The sequence below is a fragment of the Phasianus colchicus genome, chromosome 22, assembly GCF_987193195.1.
Source record: "Phasianus colchicus chromosome 22, bPhaCol1.hap1.1, whole genome shotgun sequence".
In the NCBI taxonomy this organism is placed as follows: domain Eukaryota; kingdom Metazoa; phylum Chordata; class Aves; order Galliformes; family Phasianidae; genus Phasianus; species Phasianus colchicus.
The window spans coordinates 4,542,618-4,564,805 of NC_143457.1; the positions used below are offsets into that span (position 1 = coordinate 4,542,618).

The 22,188-nt window shown below is 49.8% G+C and overlaps 1 protein-coding gene across 3 annotated transcripts in view; it reads left to right on the forward strand.

Annotated features, from left to right (window-relative positions):
• SAMD11 (sterile alpha motif domain containing 11) overlaps positions 1 to 22,188 on the forward strand; it is a 118,795-nt gene that overhangs the window by 20,512 nt on the left and 76,095 nt on the right. For all 3 annotated transcript variants that reach the window (XM_090123050.1, XM_090123049.1, XM_090123051.1), the window contains exons 2-7: positions 1,243 to 1,323; positions 2,256 to 2,353; positions 3,640 to 3,736; positions 6,590 to 6,797; positions 7,674 to 7,747; positions 10,001 to 10,107. The gene's annotated coding sequence lies outside the window, so the exon portion shown is untranslated. The remainder of the gene's footprint in view (positions 1 to 1,242; positions 1,324 to 2,255; positions 2,354 to 3,639; positions 3,737 to 6,589; positions 6,798 to 7,673; positions 7,748 to 10,000; positions 10,108 to 22,188) is intronic.

Sequence of the window (22,188 nt, forward strand, 5' to 3'; positions counted from 1 at the left end):
AAGATTGCCTGTAGCAACGTTCTGCCATTCATTCCAACAGGAACGAGGCTGAGTTACGCGTCTGCGAGCTCCACGGGAAGAATTCATCCCTGCACACAGTGTTTATTCATCCCTCGTTGTGCTCCCCTCCCCAGGTCTGTGCTGAGGACAGAGGCTGTGCCAGCATGTTTGGCTCTATGCACACTGTCAAAGCCATCCAGGTTGCTCCTGTGACACCAACAAGCAAGGCAGATGCTGACAAATTCCTCTCTGTTATTGGCTTCGCTATGGGGAAAGAGTTGTGTGCCTTTCCCCAGGAGCTGTGCTGCAGGCTGAGAGCCACAGGGGATGGGGGAATGAGGGGCTGTCCTAAGCGCACGTGCAGTAAGTGCTTCTAAATCCCTGTTAGAAAAGAAGGCAAAACCGAAGTGAAAAATAAACCCCATCTGATCTGCAGCACTCCTGTCCTTCCCTCGTTGAGCGGTTCCAGCTCCAGCTTGGCAAGGAGGGGCTGGCAGACAGGTATTTGCCTCTGATTGGCTTTTATGTTCATTTTAATTGCTGCTCACTCCAACTGTTCCTTATGTTTATATGTGTATATATATGTATGCATGAATGTACATGTGTATGCATGCAAGCAACCCCTCAGGACCACCCTCCCATGCAGGCAGTCAGGTCAGCCACTGAGATCTTTGCACAAATTAGGTTGTAAATGACTTAAACTCTGTGGCATGCTCTGGGTCCTTCCTGGCAGCATGAAGACAGCAGGTCTCAGATTTCCCTGATTTCTCTGGTAGGGGAGGAGCCTGCTGCCATTCTGGACCACACAGACATCCGTGTCATAGGGAGTGTGCCCAGGAGGATGACACTGCTGCTACACAGGCAGCTGGAGCCCTGATATGCTTTAATGCAATTCTGAATGGCCTTGAATCTGCCTCTCGTGTTTCCCATTTAAGGGTTCACTCAGCATCAGACTTGCAAAGCGTGCTGCCTGCTTTTGGCCGCGCTGGGAGACCTGCACTGGGGGTACAATGTCAGCCGTAAAGAATGTGAAATATTCTGAATGATCCCAGCATTGTACTTCACATCTCAGGCATCTGCTCCTTGCACTGACAGTGCTGAAGGAGAGACAGCTTTTTATTTCTTCCCGTGTTTTTAAGCTGAAGCATCCAAGCCTGGTGTCTCCATTTAGCTCCCATTGGCCACAGTGTGGCCGTAGTTGTAAAGTCCCAGCTGGCAGTGACCTCGTTGAATATTTTGCAGATCTGATGAGCAGGAGGACTGATGTGAGGAACACACAGAGCTCAGGGGCAGAGGATGGAGCCCGTCTCCCCCCGCCGGCAGGTGAGAGGTGTCAGGAAGGAGCACTGATTTCCCTGGGGCCTCACGCCTGGCAGATGCTGCCCATCATTGTCACTGCGGTGCAGCTCAGCCACGATGTCACCACACACAGAGAGCTCCAGTGGCAGCTTGAAAGGAATGCCACTCATTCATGGGAAATCCCCTGAGTGCAATGCCCAGAGCTGGGGGGGGGAAAAACTTGGAGGCTTTGCACGTGTTGTTGTTCCTCCTTCCCTACCTCCGTGCTTCAGTTTAAAACAACAACAACCCTTCCCCAGCCCAGTCCACTCAATTTAAAGCATTTCTGCCTCCCAGCAAAGCAGAGCACTGCAGGATGCAGAGGCATGGCTGTCAGTTTGCCACCCTGGGCCATTGCTGGCCATGCTGTATGGCAGTGGGTGCTGAGCAGTGCACGTGTGCACGGGGAGGTGGGTTGAGAGGGGACAGCACTGCTGCTACATAAGGCTTTTTTATTCCCACTTCTTGCCAACATAATCAAAATAACTCACTTACACCTAATAAAATAAAACACAGAATCCAAAAGCCTTCCTCCCCTCCAGCGGTTTGTCTGGATCCCATTCCTTGCAGCGGAGCTGAGAAAGCCACAGAGGGTTCTCATTATCATTATTTTTTTTTGTTGTTAATTTTTCCAAAATAAAAAAAAAATAGCGAGGCAGAAGGTGCTGCACATGTCTGGCACAGACAGAAGGCAGCTCTTCCTATAGCTGCAGGCTTGGTGGAGACCAAGCTTGGTGGGGGGGGGGGGGGGGGACGACTGGGTCACTGTCTGTATTTTTCTTTTTTGTGCTTAACGTGGTCCTTCCTTCCTTCCTCACAGATAGGTGGGGTTTATCACCTCCCTGCCTGCTCCGTGCACATGTGTGTGTGCTTTTCCAATCAGAGCCCATACGCCCTTCCCTTCTGTTTCCACGTAGGACTGCTTTCCATCACGGCTGTAACTCTGCACGCTCGTGGAGAGCTGAAGGTGGGAAGGAGTGACCAGAGGTGATGGCTGCAAAGGTGAAAGAGAAAGGTACAATAATGTAAAAAAAAAAAAAACAATAAATTCCATGTGGGGTGGTGGCGATTAATTCACTCTTCTCTGTATGGTAATCGTAACAGCAAAGGGGAATGCTCCTGTGGTCAATTAAAATGCAAAAGGAATGACCTCAGATTGGCCATACAGAGCTGGGTGCTCTTGGTGGAGGCTCTGAGTAACAGTGATTGTGAAATGATGGACTGAGTGTGAGTTTGTCACAGGCTGGGAGCTCACAGCAGCCTGTTGACAAGCCTTTCCAGGGGAAGGCACAGCAAGAAAACAGACCTCAGCTGTGTCCATTTTAGGCCTCTCCTTCAACCAGGAGGCATGGCAGCACTGGGGTGGGTGCAGCCCTGGGGGGGGGATGCAGGAGCACGGGGACCATTGGCAGAGCCCACAGCAAGGCTGCCAGCAGCAGGGATTTGGGCACTGGGCTGTTGGAGGGGCTGGAGCTCCTTCTGCTCTTCCAGTCAACCTTTGCAGCCATTCCCTTGGTGGGAAGCAGCACGATGCATAGCATGGATGTGACTCAGCCTGGAGATGCTGTCTCAGTGCCCACCGTTCAGCTGCACGGCTGTCTGGCACAAGAGGGATTTATATTCACGTTCAGTGTTTTCTTTTTACTGTCATGCATATTTAATACGCAGCTAATAAACAGGGAACTCCCACAGCTAACCCCACTGTGGCTATGAAAACGTGCACTAACCCAATGCCTCCTGACCTCCTTTCAGCTGGAGCTAACAGCAGCAAAGGGCAAAGCTGCCCCTTAACACAGGTGAGCGGTCTCCACTGAAATCACTGGGATGTGGGCACATGCCCATCCTTATCACTTGCTAAAGCATATGGTAGAAATCATTCTCAGCCCCATTAAATCCTTTTCCACTCAGGCTACCAAAGCTCATCTTCCTCGTGGTTTCCCAGAGCTGAGCCCTTTGTGCTGCTCAGCAGATGCTGTCACAACACGGGCACATCATCATCTACCTTGCAAAGCCCAACTTTCTCAAGAGGCAGATGCAAACTAAGTAAAAGCAAGGAGCACTGACACGACGACCACAACAGTCTCTTTTTCAATCGTTACAATATAGAACATCTGCGGGTGAAATGGAGTCAATCTTCCAAACCTGTAATTTTCAGCTCATATCTGAGTGCTGTCATGCTATTGCCAGCAGTGGCCAGCACTCAGGAAGGAGGCAGCAGAGAGTTTCTGTTAAAGCACCACCACCAATACTTCCCATCTGTGGCATGTTGAAAAGCTGAAGCATCTGAATGTTTTTTTGCAGGCTGTGTCAGAGAGTGAATTCCTGCCTCCGTCGGGGTCAGCAGAGGGATTGTGTGATCATATGAACCACGCAAGAGGCAGATCACAGCAACGTGCAGGTTGGGATGCTCAGTTTCTATATATTGAATTATTACCTGGAAGTTGTTATTAAGAGTGTAATTGTTCAGCTCGGGTGCTGGTGGCAAGAGATGTCAGATGATAAATAGGTCTCCAGCATAGCTCAGCTCTTCTCACCAGTATTGCAATTTGGTGAAAGCAGCCTGTATCAAAGGACCTGGAGGTTGGGAGGGTAGGTATGGTTTCATAGTGCAGAATACTCTTGATCACAGTAAACTTTCCAGCTCAGGGTTCACATACACAGTGTTTCTCATTCTTTTTGCATGCCTAAGCCTCGTGTAGCATTGAACCAACCAGTTCTGCTTTTGGTTTTGAAAATAAGGAGTAATTGTCACATTTAACCTACTGGAGCAGACATAGTTCTGCTAAGGCACAGTTCTTCAGCCATTATCAACACTCCATATGAAACCTTTCCCCCTTTATGTCACAGCTAGACTGTTAAACGTTTTCAACCATTTTGGAGGAGTAATAAAAACAAAAAGATAGCAAGAAATCAACTTTATCTCCTTAAATATCGAGGAGGAGTGAGCTCCCCTAGCACCTTCCACTCTCCCCTATCACAAAAGAGGGACCGTGCTGGTTTGCTGAAAAGAGAAACGGGGGGGTGAGATGGCAAAAACTCCCCATCATTCCCCACCATCCCTGGGTCTCTTTTTAGGAAGCTGCCCCCATTCCTGTGCTGTCTGGGGCTGCTGCTGGCTCCATGGCTGTGCCTTTGGCTGCCAGCTGTGGTGGGTGGGCGGCCGCCCTTGGGGGTCCCAGTGCTGCCCCAGCAGCCATAGGCAGAGCTGGGGGGGGGGGGGGGGAGGCAGGGGGCTGAGCTGGAGCTGCACCAGCCAAGCTTTGTGCCTGGGGAGGGGAGGAAGGCTTTATTCTGCTCTGGTGGTGCTTTTCTAATGTTTTTACACAGGTTTGCAGTGAGCGAGTGTTTACTGCTGAAAAATAGCACTTTTTGGTGCCCCCCCCCCCCCCCCCCAAAATTCCTCTAGATTGCAAGATCTGTGTGTTTAAAACATCCAGACCAGCCTAGGTGCAAAGACTCAAAAAGATGGAATTCTAAAGAGAAAATCCTTTGTAAGTGCACGTGTGTGGCTTGCAGCACTGCTGAGAACCTTCCCATATAAAAATCAGCTCCCAGCTCTTCCTCATCCTCCCCCTTCCCCTGGCTCTGCCCCTTGTTCTTGCCTGGCTCCAGCCCAACTTCTGTCCCTGTACCCCCCCCTTCTCCCCCCTCCCCGAGAGCCACCAGACCCCCAGAACCCCCAGGAGGTGCATGCAGCTGATGTCCCTGCTCAGGAGCAAGGAAGTTGAAGCATGCCCTAGGAAATGTGTGCTGGATTAACACCTGGATGGTTTGTTCTGGTCACAGACAAGCTGATTTCTCAGCCAACATCCAAACAGAGCCCTGAGTGATAGGGCTGCGTGGAGGACGCAGGTATTTCTGGTGCTGGTCCTACTCCATTAAGCTCAGCAGTAAATTTCTTTGGCAGAGGAATGAGATCTAACCAAATATTTTCTTTGGGCTTGGTTCTCTTTTCATTAGCTTTGTTTTATGCAGAAGTGATGTAAGCAAGAGAAGAAATAATTTTTTTGTCTAATTCCTATAGAATTATTACTGGTTTTGCTGTAGGATTATTCAACTAACATGCTGATTTCTGGTCGCAGACTGAGATACCTCCAGTGGATGTCATAAACCCTTTTTTTGGGTGTGATCTTTCTGCATTCTTTACAGCAGGGGTAGGAGATAATGGGGTTGGAATGTCTTCTTGATTGTGCTTTTTAGTTCTTTGTCAGGCAGGATAAAACTCCAGCTAATCCTGCCATAAATTTAGGTATTCCTAATCCTCCAGTATTCCCACTTTTGTTCAAGCATTAGGTATGTGGTCGGTCCCGTGCCAAAAATATAAAAGAAAAACTGGGGCCTATAAGCAGCTACATTAACAAAAATAATATTACAAGCTGCCCAGTATTGCTCAAGTTCAGATGGTTTTAATAACTCTCCCCTGTAACCTGTCTGGCTCTGCAGTCCTTGCATGGGAGAGACCTGGGAGTGCACAACGTCTCTGCTGTGCCTTCCTGGCTGATGGGGGCTTTGCAGGCTGCTGCAAGGAGACCAAGGCCACGCAGCTCCCAGCTTTGCTTTTTAAAAGCATCAAAATAGACAATGGGGGGAAGAAAAAGAAAGAAACAAGCAGGCTGTTTTCGATTAGGAGCAGCCCTGCTCAGCCTGCGCCACAAGAGCTCGTGTTTGCTTAACACTACAAATAATTAATCCTCTGAGAACGGATTCCTGGTCCAGGATAAGACAGCAGGGGCTCCTCCTTTCTCCCGTGGTTCTGATTCTGGTGGGCTGTGCTGGCATGTGCTGGGGGTGAAACCTGTACAGTCAGTGGAATGGTCAGTGGGCAGTTCTGGATCAGGCTCCTTTTTGTACTTGGGTGTTGCTTAGTGGCTGCGTGTGAACTCATTCATCAAAATGACCAGCCTGACTTGCCTCACTGCTGTGGTTTATGGGTGCCAACTGCGAGCTGTACTGAGGGCCTACGAAGCTGGGCTTTCTTGACTGTATTCCCAACTTCTCCAGCTGTTCCTCTGTGCACCTGAAGGATGGGGACAGCATCCCTACCTGCCCGACAGGAATGAGTGCTGCACTGAGAAGTGTCTGTGCTGTGAGATGCCCACATGAAGGATGCAGCCACGAGGAATTCTTATTGCCCTCATCAGGCCCTGCTGACGGAAGGGAGAAGCATCCCTCTGCTGCCTTGCTTTAAACAGGGCACAGTGTGAGGACATACAGACAGTTCAGCTCGCTTCTTTTCTCTTTTCCCCTGCAGAGAAGCTGGCCCTGATCCTGGTGCAGAAGAGCAATCCTGCTGCTGTCAGAGGAGCTGCACTGACATAAATCTGCTGTAAGCAGGAGCATCACAGAGCCCTGCAATGGACATTTTCCACCTTCCAGAGTGGACTCAAGCAGACAAGCCTCAGTGTGCACAGCTGTCCTTCTGAGATGGATGTTGCTATCTGCAGCAGGCAGCTTTGCTGGTAATTATCATGATTTCTGATAATTATTATTGATGATGGTAATACGTCGTCAACGGAATTTGTGCTGTGGCATTCCGGATTGTTGCAAACTTCTTGCAGAACCAACAGACCCCTCTCGTGAGGAACTTTCCAGGTAGCAAAGGAAGATGTGATAAATAACGTCTGTATATCCAACCAGATCGAGATGCGAGCACAGAAGGTCAAGCTTGCTATTCTGCTTTCACACCGTTTCTCCAGACGCTCCCGTGATAATAAATAATAATGATTACCTAATTAACTGTAAGGCATAATAGCAGCTTTCATCCCAGATCTTAACAACTCTTTGAAAGGCGGATTTTGCAAACGTGGGGCTGCAGCACAGGGAACAAACGGCTTGATTTTCATCAGCCAGTGCTCAGCTTGCCACAGGGGCACCCAGGGAAGCATGGAGCAGAAGGGGCTGAATTTGTGCTCATTGCAGCACTGTCCAGCACCTCATTTTTGAGGCTGGTTGTGCCACACAGACTCCACACATCCATCCTTCTCACACTCTGCTTTCTCGTCTACCTTTTTTTAATGCGGTCTTCCAGTGTCTTTGAGACAGATACACCTAGAAACTTAGATGTGGTTGTGGAGATCTGTTCATTCTGAGCAGGATGTTGTGTTCCCAGCTCACAGGGGCGACCTTGCAAGAGCAGGAATGCTCTGAGCACGGTGTGCACCCATGCTCTGCTCACAGGCAGTCATGCAGGCAATGAATTTCAAGACAACGTGCAGAGCGTCTCGAAACATTTGCAAGATGAAAAGTAAATTTGTACTGCCGTCCTGTCTAGACTGTTCTGTTTTTGAAAAACACATGTGCAAGCAGCTTATCTAAGACAAATGTGTTTGTTTTAGGTTTTTCTTCCCCCTCGCCGCTTCTGCCAAGAGAACTGGAGGGCTGTGGTCGGTGGCACCACCGTGGGATGACAGTAAGTCTGCTACAGCAAATATTGCAGTCGTTTCCAACAAAGAAAAAACAAATCTCACGTCGTCAGTGGCACTGCAGGTCAGGCACAAAGCTGTGCCAGCTCCCACAGTTGGGGTAGGAAAGGAAACCCAAGCAGTGCAGAGAGATGAAAATGATGGCTGACCGACCAGCCAGGAGCTTCTAATCACATTACTGCATTCTGCACACAGTGGGTAGTGAAGCAAAAGCTCTCAATGAGGGAGAGAAAGGGAGAGAATTGCTAAAGGAAGATGAGGATGGGAGGAGAGGGAGAAGCTTCTTTCTTTGTCCATAAAGCTGGTGACTTCCTTGCTTGGGAAATGAAGACCCTCTGACCCCCAGAGCTTTTTCCTTCCAGTTAAGACAATGTACAGATATTCTGCCAGACTTTGCTGCACCCGTTTGGTACCTATAAAGCTTTTACATTCAATTCTATTAGGTTGGCTCTTTCCCAAAGACATTAAATTCACATAAGAAATAAAAGCATTTTGCAGCGCTGGAGCCATTCTTATATACCTTAGGAAGTCGTAGAGCTTCACGAGTGGATGTCAGAGAGAAGACCTTCCCAGCGAGGTGTCCTTCAGGAGACCTTTTCCTCTAGGAAAACCATTTGCCACCAGAATATCTGGGGCAAGAAAAGGGATGAGCAGGGTGTGTATGGGGAGGGCTGTCTGCTGGATGGTGAAGAACAGCATCCTATGGGAGCAGAAGAACACACAGTAAGTGCATGTGTCTAGCAACACTGGGAGAAGAAGAAATACTTGCAGACTGGCCTTAATTGGTAGAATTAAGTGGAGCATCCACGGAGGGGAAGGGTGGGAAGCAGCTGTAGAATTAAATAGTACTGTGTACCTGGAAGCCCAGCAGTGTTGTAGGTGGAAGCAGCCCCTCCCAGAGGGGCTGTGCAAATGCTGCTCTCAGGATGGAGGAACACTCATGGCTTTGTCAGAGCCTGGAGGAGCTGTGTGTGTAAGGTGTGATGTTTTTGAGGTGCAGCAGGCCCAGAAATGCTTCCCTCCGTGCAGGGGTAAGAGACTGTGATTAAAAATGCACCCACAGAGAGGAGAATAAAAACAACAACCCAGAAACTCCTTGAAGAAAGATACTTATGTCTTGAGTTGTAAAGCTAGCCGAGCTCCCCTAAGAAACAGCAGTAACAGAATTTAGCTGTCGGAACCCAGAGACGCATTGTTCTGATTTAATAATTAATGTGGAGTTAATTGATGCTTTTACTGAACTGAAACAGGATAAAAGAGACCTGCTGGCCTGGACTCCATGCTGCTTTAAGAACAAGTTTGTTCTGTTCCCCCGTGCCCCTCTGCCCATTGCCTCCCCCCCAGAGCAAGGAAACAGAGTTTTCCTGCTTCCCTCTCCTTGCTTGGCAGCAATTTGCCATCCAGGCACTGACTTGGGAAGTTCCTGAGCCAGGCAGCAGCACCAAAGGATGCCTCCAAAAGGCAGCAGAGCAGACAGAGGGAGAGACAGGGAGAAGCTGGCTCCGTGTTGTCTTCAAGAAAGTAAATAACGGTCTGAGTTTATGGCTTGAAACGTAGTGCTTTAGAAATTAAGAGTCGTGCAGAGTGTATCCAGAGCAAGATGGCTTTTAACCCCCTTGGAGCCTGTGCAGTGTGAGGGAATAGTCTCAGTCTTGCTAGGAAAAATGGCATAAATTTGGTAGCAGTGTTGTTGGTAGAGAATGGGGTGGTGAGGTGGTTTCATATTAGGGCATAGCTGTGCTAGTTATCAGGTCCCATAGGAGAGAGCTGCAAAGGCCTCCATCCAATTGCAGCCAGTGAGAATCACTGTTCCAATTGCAAGGACCTCTGGATGAAAGTCTATCAGCCTCTGCTGAAGGAGAAGCTGTTTTCTGTAGATTTGGGTTTTTTTGGGAGGTGCCAGGATGGATGAATGTTGGAGCAGATCTGCCCCCAGTTCCTGCAGTCTCTGCCTTAATTCTGTGTTCTTTGGAAAAGTACATCCCTGGTTTCAGCCTGCTGATGTACTCTGATGTGCAGAGTAGGGAGTTCAGCTCATCCAAAAAGGGCCAAAGAAGAGATCTGCAAAGGAATGCTCCTCTTGATTCTCCTGTCCTTCCTTTCACCTTTCACCCCATCTCCTACCTAGAAACTGGAGCAACAGCAGCAGCTGCATTTGCACATCTTCCCATTTAACAACTGCTCTTCAGTGGCTGCCTCTGAAATGCAGTTTTTCCTGCAGTTTTTCATTTATTCTCCAGGTGTGCCAACACAGTGAGCAGAAAGCTGCAGTCCGGGGCTCCAAAAACACACAAAAGCAGAACTCCTATAAAACCCTGACAGCACTGGGATCAGCAGCACAAGGGAGGTATGTGACACTTGTTTCTCACTTGTGGTTCGGATGCTCTCTCTGGAGATGGGAATGCTGGAATATTGGGTGCTTTGTTCTCCAAATAATTAGGGAGACAGGAGAGATTGCTAAGCTTGTAGGAAGTGCTTTTTCATCACTGTTAAGTCCACAGAACCATGTCCACAAGCCTGAAAACCACCTGGGATGTCTTCTCCAGCATACCTGCTGTCCTTTGAGTGCTTTTCCTTCCACATCCCCCTGGAGTCTTCATGCTGGAGACGTTTATTAACCACACTGGGTGTTGAACCTATGTCTGAATACACATTTAAAAGACTTAAGTGTATCATCTATATACAAGACAAGCACACATGCAGCCCCCAATTCTACTACATGTGAACTGGAAGGAGTTGGGGAATGGAAGTCACAGAGAAGCATGGTGGCAAAGTGCTGCCACCTGCACTGAAAGTGTTGTTTTGGGATCTGGGAGCCAACGCATGTTGGTTATGGGATGGGGACTGTCTGCATAGAATGTACCAACTGCTGAATGTGCCATCTAAAAGCTGCTTTTAGAACCCAAAGAGATGAGCGTGTGTTATTTGGGCTCCTACTTCAGAGTCTCGTAGCTGGAGGCTTGTAAGGAATATAATCCCATTTCTTTAGGGTCATGTGAACACGGGGTGTATACAGGTACATCCCTGTTTATTAAAAAGGGGTATTTTTGGACGTGAGTTTCTGCATACATGGTCGAAAGAAAAGAAAGGTGTGTGGGGTAAGGAGCTGTTTGCGGTCATTTTTGCCAAGGAAACTAATTTAAGTGAAATAAATAGAGAAACTGTGGCTGTGGAATATTGTTATTTATGTGCAATCCCACAGTAGCCAGAAGCCCATCTTTTTTAATATTGCCAGTTCCTCTGGAGATCTATCGATTCTGCCTTTGGGTGAGATGCTAACCTGCACTTGATGCTGCTCTTGCTTTGTTGCCATTTAAGATAATAAGACGCTGTGATTCTGTGCATGGCATCCATAGGAACGGAGTTATGCCAATATTGGTGGTTTCAGAAAATGATTTGCAAGCGTGTGCCAAAGCCCTGCAGGGTTGGCCGTCCAGAAACACCGAAATTAGAAGAAAAGAATGACTCCATTGATCCAGTCTCTAAACTGTTCATTGTCTGACCTTAGGCAACTCATTTAATACCTCCGTGCCACAGTTTATCTGTCAATAAAATAGGGATAATATCTATTTATCTCTTACAATAGGTTGGAAAATCTAATTTAAAAAAAAATGTTAGCAATAAGCTTTTGATCCCGTAAGGGCGGACAGCAAAGGATGGCATTATTTACAAATTCACATTTTCTCTTGCACGGAGTTGACATTGTTACCGTGCTATCTGGAATTAAGCTGATGCTACATAGCTCCCTGAAACAGAACTGGGCAGATTCACTGCACGTGGGAGGTTCTGCTGGGACTCTGCAATTGGAATTTCCTTCTCGTTTGCTTGGGCGGTTGGATGGATGCAGTTTGGGCATTGCACAGTGCCTGGTGGTCCTGCTTGGTCTGGGCACAGTAGGTGCAGCCCTGGGGGGCACAGGGAGGCTGTGCAGGTGGCCCTGGTTGGCTGCTGTTGTTCTGTAGGTGATGCTGTGGCTCAGTGCGAGGGAAGGATGCTGTGATTTGTAGGAAAGCTGGTCTGTAAGCAGAATAAACTGCAGGCCCAGCTGGAGCTGTGAGGTGCAATCAGGGCTGCGCTCCTTTGTAACAGCTGGATGGAAGGAGTGGATCCCTGAGCAAGTCTCCTTCTCAAGGACCCACAGACATGGCACAGAGGGCAGGCGTGCACCAAAGGGAAACAGGCAGAATCACAGCAGGCACAGAGGGAGAATTCAATTCAGGCTTTGGAACACCCAAAAGGGGATTAATAACCATAATTAAAAAAAAAAAAAAAAAAAAGAAAGGAAAAAGAAAATAAATCTCCCATCCATTAGAAAATCCTTTGCCTCCCTGCAGGAGAGAGGAGACAGGGAGCTGAGCTGAATGCGGGATGCAAGAGCCAACTGCAGCCCAGTGAATTAGTCTTAACTATAGCGAAAACAGCGCTTGTGTAAATGAGGCCCCTCAGGGCCGATAACCGAGCAGTAAAATGTTACAGGAGGGAAGTAAGTCAGGGCTATAAACCTGGGGAGTCAGGACTGGGTAGCCGGGATCTGGAGCATAAAACAGGTGAGATTAAAGGATGACAGATGAGGGCTGGGAAGGATGCACGGATCCTGACCGGCCTGAGGATTGTAACTCCTTTGGAGGTGGGCTTGTTCCTCCAAGCACTGCCTGGTGCCAGGAAATGAGCGAGATGCCCACTGAGAACTTGAGAGTGGAAGAGTGAGGGATGGATGATAAATAAAAGAAGGGAATCTAATCAAATCAGCATTGAGTGTATTTGATTTAGGAGGACACCAATGAACAGAGAAGGGGAAGAAGGCGGCGGGGTGGGAGTTGCTGCTGGATGGGACCCGTGGCTTTGAGTGAGATATAGCACAAGCCCTAAATTATCATCATCATTATTTTTTGGCTGGGCTGTGTTGTGACATCAATACCAATTTACACTCTGGGTGAATAGCACTTACTACCTTCTTGTCTTCATAAATTGTGCATTGTCCTTATTTATTTGCCTCCCCTTCCCCTTCCTCTCCTCCTGCATTGCTTCCCTCCTCCTCCACGTGCTGCTGGCTCTCCTTGCTGTGTCCTTGAGCTTGGCATTGAACCCCAGTTTGGAACCCCCAGCTCCAGATATGGGAACACTCAGTTTGTATTCTTCATTGAGAGGAGGGTGGCGTGCACAGGAAGAGATGCTGCTCTTGATAGACCTGTTAGCTTCTCCGCTCATCAGGCACCTGGTATTTCTGTTTGTGATGTTTGTGGCTCTCCTGTCTAGCTGGGAGTAGACATACTGACTGTTCTGAGTCAAAGCCTTCATCCTGACATCACATGCTGTGCGATCAAAGGTCAGAATTTCTTACGCTCGCTTTCTGCCCAAATTTAGTAAACCACCTGACGTTGTGAAGTGCCACGAAAGGACTGCTGTGGCATCACGAGACATCTTTAAAGCTACCTTCAAGCATGGAAAAAGCAGGTCAGTCACATCACGGCAACCTCAGCAGTGCCTGCAAGCAGGTCAGCTATTTTTGATATGTCCATAAGACAGAGCTGCTCCATCTTCTCCCTGCTCCGACTACATTCTAATGGAGGAACCATGCTGCAGGCCACTTGCCTTCCCAGGGCATCCCTTCCATGCCTGTTGTAGTGTTAAAAAGGCACAGAGTCTATTGCTTTAGTTGGAGTGTAGCAGCCGAGGGGGAGCAACTGTCAGAACAGTGAGCACATTACCTTTGGTAACCACCAGGTATCTCTCTCTGCTGTTCAAAAAGAGCAGAGCTGGAGGGATGGAGCCCCTTCAGTTGCATTTATTATCATAGAATGGCCTGGGTTGCAAAGGAGCACAGTGCTCATCCAGTTTCAACCCCCTGCTGTGTGCAGGGTCTCCAACCAGCAGCCCAGGCTGCCCAGAGCCACATCCAGCCTGGCCTTGAATGCCTGCAGGGATGGGGCATCCACAGCCTCCTTGGGCAACCTGTTCCAGTGCATCACCACCCTACAGACTGTTTTCTAGCTGGTGTGACTTTGGGCTTTTGATACCAGTTCCCACTGTGTGGCTTTCTAGGAGGAAGGTGGTCTGTAACCGCGAGCAGGATTTACAAAAGGAGAAGAAATGCTGATTTGGGAAGCTGAGAAGCTGTCATTCTATGGAGAGATGCAGTGGTTTTCACTGCTGCTTTACAGCAAACTGCTGGATTTTACACCAGAAAAAGTTGTGCACACGTTCTGCTGCTGTGCCTTTGTGATTGGACCGGTGATTAAATGAATGAGACAAAGGTTGTTTGGAAAGTGAACGCGTGCCAAGTTCCTTTTTCAGTTTCATTTGAAATCCTGATATAAAATTAACTGAAATAAATCTGGTTCAAAAGGGAAAACCTTCTTCAGTGAGTTGAAATCACACCTTTTGTCTATTTTTGGGAAGTCTGCTTTGCTGAGAGGAAAAGAGATTCAGATGATGCATGAAGAAGCCTGATGCTGGTGCCCGCCCAGAGGAAGCAGACAAAGGAGGGAAAGGCTACAGGAAAAAAAAGACAGAAAAATGACCTTATTTAGGGATAGCAGATTTAATCATCTCTGATAGAATTACAAGTGAGGAATCTACGTGCTCATCTCTTTCCTGTAAAGACTTTTTTTCCTTTTCCTTTCCAGTCTGCTTTCTCCTGTAGGGAATCAGTATGTAGACATTCTCCTTGGACAGCAGCTGTGTGATGGAACCCCTCACTGCCGGGTCGTGCCCTTGCATAATGCATGATAAGACAGTGGGTTTGAATATGCTTAACCCTGTACAGGTGCACGGGGAGGAAGAGGGATGCAAAGAACCTTTTTTTTTTTTTTTTTGTTGCTGCTTCTGTGCTTGGTTTGATTTGGGGGATGCAGGAGATGTCCATCTCCCTGATGTCCCATGCAGAATAACATCCCTTCCCTTAGATGGCACCTTAGTGAACATTCTGGGCAACTATTGGGTAAAATATGCCATGTTTGATTTTCCTAGGCTTCCATTTCCTGCTTCTTGTGCCTCTTCTAGGGAATCTCCCTAGAGATAACGACCCCAGAGCGGTGTCATTCCTGTCTTCATTGATGCCACTGTCTTGGATGAGCATGGAAGAATAACCTGGCTAGATATGGTGGTTTGGAGAACAGCAGATAACCCCCTCTCCTGATCTGACTACTAAATCTCAGCCAACCCAGCAGTTCTGTGCAGGAATTTGAGGATGTGGCCCCAAACTTGGTGATCGTTAGGATGCTTTGCCTTCCTTCCCTGCCTGCTGGTGGATGCTGGGCTCCTGCACCGTGACCCAGGAGCACTTTGCCACCCATGAGCAAAGCAGAGCATTGGGATAAGCACCCAGCAGCCTGTGCTACTGATGGAGATGGCTGAGCTGATGTGAGGATGCCGTTCAGCTCCGTGCTGCTAATCCCTGGCTCTGACAGACAGACTTCTCCCTCCTGCCCTCCTGGTGACCTCAACCTGATCTGGAGGAGCTGGAGGTCAGGGATCATTCATGTGGTGTCGTGCTGTGTCATTCACTGTGAGTGACAGAACCGCTGTGATGAACGGGGAAGGGTCAGTGTGAGCACCAACCCAAGGAATGGATTTGTGGGGCTGCCAGCATCACTGCGTTCAGCATCTGCCCGGCACCCCATGGGCTGCCTGCTGCAGGACCAGGAACCCAGAGCCTGCATCAGTGCTCCCCAACGGCAGGAGGAGAGGGTTGGAAGCAGCTCCTTTCTTCCCATCTCTTATTTTATGAGGCAGCTCTCCCATGTCATCTCAGATCCTTCCCCTCCAGCCGTGGAACAGAAGCCGTGTAGTTTTTCTAAGCCATGCTAAGGCAAAGCATCGTGACATCATAGCTGCATCCTTTTAAGGTTGTACTGATAGAAGTTTTCTGATAAAAATTCCTCTCTCTCAAATTCCTCTCTCCCATTTGGTATGCTGAGGCCATACCAGTGCCTGGAGGTCCAACCTTTGGAGCTCAGTGCTGCTGACCTGAGGCAGGAGGGGTAGGGCTGCCTTGCAGAGGCTGTCTGGCAGCAGGCTGGGTGTGTAGGTGAGTTTCCTGATGAGGTGTGAAATCCAGCACCCCTCCTCAGGCAGAGTTCTCACTGAAGTCAAGGAGAGCTGTGCCAGAACTGCTGCTCCTTCCTGGCTTCTGCTTGCACAGCTGCATGACTGCAGTTTTTCTCAATCACTGGCAGGGCCAGCAGTGCTGGGATGCACCCAGGTGCAATTACCCCAACATCCAGTTGGGAAGTTCTCCTGCCTCGCATCCACAGGCATTAACACAATCCTCTTCCTCATGTTTCCATCATTCCCAAGCTTCTGGTGCTGTTAGTGGGCACAGCTCTTATTAATGGGCATCCTGTCCCTCTGTGCACGCAGAATGCTCTGCTTTCCCGAAGGCAATATCAGCTAGAAGGTCATTTTTGTCCCATTTTAGGATGGGCATTCCGAATCCACTTTGTAGAGGTTGCTCTGTTTCATTTTCTCAGCAATGCAAACTCAACTCCCCCTCGATATGACTCGATGAGATGGGGCAAAACATCATCATTTAGTGATGTGAGGTGATGGCATTTCACTGAGATGTCATGGCACGAGGCACAATCTGTCTTTCCCATTCCCAAAGTGATTTTCCAGGAAGGCAGAATTGAACGTGGGACCATCATGATAAATGGGTGAGATTTTTAACTGTCGTGTCAGAACAGAAAAAATCCCTTCATCTTACACAGGGTATATTTTTTTTTAGTGTTTGAAAATGAATCCAGAAGGAGGCACATCCCCTTTGAGAGCTGTCAGGGGGTGATTCAAACACAAGTCCCAATGCAGCTGTTGAAGCAGCTGGCTTAAGTGGGGCTGCATGGGATCTTCTGGGAGAGGGAGATGCGGGCAGAGGGTTGCATTACTGCTCACACAGCTCAGCTGGAGCGTGGTGATACAGGAGGACACAGGATACTTTTCCTGTGCCCAGCACCTCAGTGTCCAAGGCACGTTTTCATCACTGGATGCAGCCCGTGCAGCGCGCTCTAATGAACACATCTGGGCTGCTGGGAGGGGAAGGCACTGTGTGTGACACTGTTTGATGTCACCTGGGAATTTCTGTAGTGTGGTGGTAGCGAGCACGGAGGCAAAAAGTCTGGTGCAGTGCTCTGCTTTTCCTTCCCCTTTTTCCTTTCTCCTTTTCCTCTTTTCCTTTTTCTTTCCTCTTTTCCCTTTTCTCCTTTTTACTTCCCTCTTTCCCCCCCCTTTCCTCTTTTCCTTCTCCTTTTTCCTCCGTCCTTTCCTTCCCCCTTCCCCTTTTCCTTTTTCTTTTCCTCTTTCCTTCCCCCTTTCCTTTCTCCTTTTTCCTTCTCCCTTTCCCTTCTCTCCATTTCTTCCCCCTTTTCCTTTCCCCTTTCCCCTCTCCCTCCCCCTTTTCCCTTCCCCTTCTCCATTTCCTTTTCCTTCTCTCCCTTCCGTTCCCCTTTCCTTTCCCTTCCCTTCCCCTCTTCTCTCCCTTCCCTTCCCTCTCCTTTCCCTTCCCTTCCCCTCTCCCCTTCTCTCCACTTCTTCCCCCTTTTCCTTTCCTCTTTCTCTTCTCCCTCCCTCTTTTTCACTCCCCCTTTTTCCTTTTCTTTTTCCTTCTCCCTTCCCTTCCCTATTCCCTTCCATCCCCTCTCCTTTTCTTTCCTTTCCCTTCCCCCCTCCCCTTCTCTCCACTTCTTTCCCCTTTTTCTTTCCTCTTTCTCTTCTCCCTCCCCCTTTTTCACTCCCCCTTTTTCCTTTTCCTTCCCCTCCCCCTTCCCCCCTCCCTTTCTCTCCATTTCTTCCCCTTTTCCTTCCCTCTTTCTCTTCTCCCTTTCCCCTTTCTCTTCCCCCTCTCCCATTCCTCTTTTCCTTTCCCCTTATTCCTTCCCTCCTCCCCCGTCGGGCTGCTCGGGCACACATCTCTATACGCATATATATGTGTGTGCGTCCCTTCTCTTATCGCCCTGTCAAACCTCCTCCCCGCCAGCCCGGCCCCGGCCGCCCGTGGAGCGCGTAGGCGGCGGTGACGGCGGGTGTTGCCGCTCCGCGCAGCGCAGCGCCCCGGGGGAGAGCAGGCGGGGCCGCCCCGCTAATTGCGGCGTGCCGGCGGCTCAGCGCCGCTCCGGCTCCGCTGCCGCGGCGGCTCCGACCGCAGCGCCCCGGGGTCAGGCGGGGAGGGGGCGGCGGCGCCGGCTGGGCCGGCCCCGGGCAGCGCTCCCGGAGCCCCGCCGGCCCCACGCGGCTCAGCCCCGGCTGCCTCCTTCTTCTTCTCCTCCTCCTCCTCCCCACCCCCTGCCGTGCCGCTCCCGGGGAGCGGCTCCGCGCTTCGAAGCCGCGTCGTGCGGTGATTGCGCGGTCAGACGGCTGTTTTGATGTCGAAGCAGAGATCATCAGATTATCAGCCGGCCCGTGGGATGCAGAGCAGTACATGTATGGCGTAATAAAGTTCTGGCTCTGTGCAAACGCACGCAGGACCGAACAGCATGGAAGGATAAGAAAGCCTTTTATTAGGGGCTGAGGGCTCCGGGAAGGACCTGTAGGGTGATTTTGTTTTTATCCTCTCTGGACCTGTTGGCCAAAAACTCAGTGTTCCCATATCTGCATGTAGCAGCACAGACATAACGCATTTGTTACCCTTGCTGGCCACAGCACTGAGAGTGTTACAGTGCCAAGTGGATCCCAAGGAGGAAAATGGGAACGGGTTCTGCTTGGTGAAGGGTTTGCAGGAAGTGGTTGGGTGCTGTGCTGCTCTGCTCAGCTCTGGGGCACACGTGGGAAGGTTTCATGGGCAGCAGTGCACGGCGAGCAGAGGTTGTGCTCATGGATGGAGCTTGCATCAGGCTGTAAGGGGGGAGATGGGGATTGGGATTAATGAGATGTGAAAGCGGAAGGGAAGAGAGAAGTACGAGGCTTGGGATGCACTCATAATTATTGCTCTTTTTTAATAAGAACTATGGATGCTTATCATCCCCGGCGCATACCATTGTGTGAGGTGCCCACGTCTGAGAATTGCTCCTTCCTGCCTCGCTGTCAGGGTCACAGCAAATGAGTGACAGATCCAAGAACAGCACCCGGGGGTCCTCACCCCACTGCCATCGCCTCGGGCAGGGCGGGGGGCAGCGCTGAGCTGCAGCCCCCGGGAGATGGGGGACCACGGCAGGGATGTGCAGGAGCCAGCTGAGATGCCTGGAAGGGAGAAGCACAGAGCTGGAGCTGAAAAGATGAAGGACCTCATTGAACCTGAAGTGCCTCATTAAGTGCAGCGCAGCTCGTGCGTGCACAAGGGCAGATTTTTCGGGAGATAGGCGAAAAGCTCAAATTGGGAGGGGTGGGGAGAGATGGGAAAAACACTTCCAAAAAACCACTCCGATTTCGTAGTAGTATGTGTAAGGAAGAAGATTAATTATGCTGTGCTTACAGGCACTGTGCACCATCCCTTTTAGAGCCGTCTGGCTGCTGTGTAAGGAAGCAGAGCTGTCTGCTCTTCTTGGCTCTGCAGTGCCAAACGCTCTGTGCCTCAGTTTTTCCACAGCTGAGCAGAACGTAATAAGTTGCTATCTCAGAATCTTTGTGCACAGAATCGTAAGGCAGCAAATATCCACTGGGCTCGAAGGAAAAACAAGGGATAGCTCTGCTCGTGCAGGAAATTGATGTGGAGATTCAACTAAAGTATCGATACGTTCAGGAATATGGGAACAGCAGGTTGGTTTTGCCCAGTTCTTGGTATTTGGGGGTGCTGCTGTGAGCCACGGTGGTGTGGCATTGGTGGTGTGGCATTGCTGCTGTGCAGTGATGTGATTCCCTGGCTCCCAGCAGTGAAATAAAGCAGTGGCACTCTGGCTGCAGGGAAAAGAGAAAGGGATGTGGGGAAAGGCATCATTTCGACGTGGTTTAGTGGGCACAGCTTCGGTGATCTTAGTGGGTTTTTCCAACCTGAATGGCTTGATGGTTGAAGAGCTGCCCTCTTGGGAACAAGGTGACGAGGATCTCCCTTTCTGGGGACTTAGGGGGTGGTTTGCAGCCTGGATTCTCAGTTTGGTCCACGGCTTTAAACCCGGAGAATCCAAGGTGGGAACAGAAAAAAAAAATCAGAGCGGTGCTGGCAAACAGAATGGGAATCTGAGAGAATATGGGCAGAGCCCAGGAGTTGTGCCTCGTAGCCAGAAGGCACACGATGCAGAATGATTGCTTCTGCTAATGGAAAGGTCATTTTCGGTGTCTGTTAGTGCCATTTTGTGCCAGAGGTCGCAGGCTGCAGCTGGGAACTTGGAACCTTTGTTCTGTGATGCCGGTATTCCCAACTTGGAATAATGATGTGAGAGGTGAGAAAGCACGCAACTGCGTTCTATTTCTGTTAGTTTTATATGTGCTCATGGCAGCTGGGGCTGGCAGTGCTGGTGGCCAGCAGCAGCTAGCTGTGCTGGGGAGGAAGGGAATTCAGGGCGGGCATCTGGAGCCTGGCTGGTGGACGTGTTGGATGTTACCCTGCAGACATAAGCATCACTTGGAGATGATCAGTGGCTCACCAGTGTGGTATAATCACCAGAGACGTGCCAAGCACTGGGCCATGGATCACTCTCCAAGTGACACTGCGCTCTTATGCGTGTGCTACGCCTGCCCAAGGCCCCCGATATAAATCCTCTTGCAGTGGGGCAGCACGCCTTCCTTAAAGCATATATATGTACACAGAGGTGCCCTAAGTGTGTCACATCACTCCGTTATTGATGGGCACCATAGGGCCTCCGCAGGGCCACTTGCACTTAGCAGGAGAAAACACTCGGTGAGGCTGAATAGCGCTCACTGTGACCCCATCCTGCAGCTCCCCAAGTGCTTGTTGGCCTTCTCACAGACAACTCCAGCATGCACAGTCCTCCTGCTGCCCACCATGGGATGGTATTCCCAGTGTGGAGCCAGGGAGGCAGAGGCTGCAATCAGGGGAGGGGAAAAGGATGGAGGTTAGGCAGCGTGGGTGCAGAAGTGCTGCAGAGAAAAGCACTCTCCATCAATGAGTGCAGCAAAGAGAAGGCAGAGCTGGTGCTGCAGCTCCTGACTGGCACGGGGGGGATGGGTGGGTGGTTGGACCAGGTGGTCTTAGTGGGTTTTTCCAACCTTAACGATTCTGTGATTCTGTATTAGTGGCTGAGCATCCAGAGCTGCATGTTGAGGGACGCAGATGTGGGTATCTGTGGCATGGAATGTGATCAGTGGGCACGGTGGGGGTGAGTCAGTGGTGTGACTGGGTGATCTTGCCGGTCTTTTCCAACCTTAATGACTCTGTGATTTTATGAGTGCACTTATCTGCGGGAGCGTGGGGTTTGCACAGCCCTTGGCAAGCACGGCTGGAGATGCCAGACATGTTCTGTCGTCTGAGGCTGTCAGCACTTCTTTGGAAGTTGAGCAGATGTTGGTGCAAACGTTCCGGGGACACCGCCGAAAGAGATGCTCTGAATGCACAAAGCCATCAGGCTGACATCTGGAAAGGTCCAGGGATGTTGGTGTGGTTTATGTGTGAGCTGCCATGTTTAACAAAACAATTAGCGTCACTAACGAGCGTTTCAGTATCAGAGAAACGAGAAGGATGTTTCCATAGCTTTTAAATGAGTCTCAGTGCTTCGTGCATTTCCATCCCCTGACCTGGAAATAGTTGGAAAATGTGGGTGAAGCATCACCTGAGTGAGGAGCACCTGCAGCTGTGGGCACCCTCGTTATGCAGCTGGGGAGGGGGCTGAGGAGGGAGGCAGTGCAGACGGGGTTTGTGTAATTAAAAATGGAATAACCATCCTCTCTGCCTTCTCTTGCTGCATAAAATAAGACTGAGACAGAGGGGCCGCTGGCGATCCAACCATGGCAGCATGAAAAATGAGGAGGAGTGTGATAAGAAACTCATAATTTATGTTCCAAGCACAGACTCACACCAGCGCGGAGGGAAATTTGTGCCAATAACTCCTACTAACTCAGAAAGGCACGCAATCTTTTATTGCACAAATTATTAACGACCAGAAAATGAATGGCTCTGTAATCAGAGCGGCGCTGGCGGCGCTTTGCTGCTGCTGCTTTTATTTATATAAATGCTGCAGCCGGTCCAACCCCGAAGCATTGCCCTCCACGTGCTCTGCAGTGGTACAGGGTGTGCTGGGGTGAAGCATCACAGCCCTATAGCTGGGCCAGGGGAGCCTCTGCTTGCACGGTATGAGGTGAGAATCTGGTTTATTCAGATGAAGCCCACGCGGCTGTGAGGTTTGGAGTCTTCCTCACCAGCACGGTTGCATCCTGTGGTCTTGAGTTAAAATCTCTAGGTGATGATAATGAAGAAAAGGGGCACGGATGGAAAATGAAGTCCCTGAAAGAGGGAAGAGGATAATGTGGGGTTTAGAATCATAGAATAGCTCAGGTTGGAAAAGACCTTAAAGATCATCAAGTCTAACCGTAACCTAACCAAACTACC